The following is a 907-nucleotide window of genomic DNA, read 5'->3' on the forward strand; positions in this document are numbered from 1 at the left end:
CACAGAGGGCGCATACCAGCTGCAGGGCCAGTGATCAGCGGACGGCAAAGGCACCACGACCGGTACCCTGCCCCCGTTCGGCACCACCTCTCTGGCCACCAGGGCCAATACTGGGAGCGAGCGGATAGCACCCTCCTGCCCTCCCAACAGGAACTGGGATGACCAGGCTCCCACTATCGCTGAAGAGCAGCAGGGAGACACCGCACCCTTCAAAGGAGGACAGGGAGGCCACACACTCCTGTGGCTCTGCCCATCACTCGGCAACGGCAAAGGCTCTGAGACTCAGCCAGGTGAGCGATCTGAGCCCACCCAACTGGCAGGGGACACAGCGCCGCCATCAGACAACCTGGACGCAGTCTGGTTACTCTGGAACTAGTGTCCTCACCCACCTGCACTTACACAACCCAGGGGAAAGTCTGTGACACCACGTATGTACCTTACCTGTAAAATGTACTTGTTCCACTACTGCAGAACCCAAACAGTGATGTAACTAATCCTATGTTTTTTTGTTCTTTCTGTCTGTACAGGTCTGCACATGCAAGTGTTGAGCCACACACATGGTCTATGTATGGGGGGGGGGGTGACGGGGGGGGGAATAGATGTATGTAGCCATGGACACACATGGATCACACCCAGAACCCACTCAACCCCCACTGCAACTTCCAACCATCCAATGCTGACCATTTCCCAATGTGGTAATAAGGACTTGGGGGTCCACAGGGAGAGAGCAAAGCCAAAGCATTGACAAGGTGCAAGGGCTTTGGGCACTCAAGTCTCGGGCCAGAGCACACAATGCAAAGGCAAGTGGCACAAGACTTAGGGGAGAGTGATGTTGTGTCTGTATAATATAAATATACTCCCTGTACACTCAATGTACAGTTACATAATACTACTGGATGTACCTTCA

Source organism: Pristiophorus japonicus, unplaced genomic scaffold, assembly GCF_044704955.1.
Source record: "Pristiophorus japonicus isolate sPriJap1 unplaced genomic scaffold, sPriJap1.hap1 HAP1_SCAFFOLD_585, whole genome shotgun sequence".
Lineage (NCBI taxonomy): Eukaryota > Metazoa > Chordata > Chondrichthyes > Pristiophoridae > Pristiophorus > Pristiophorus japonicus.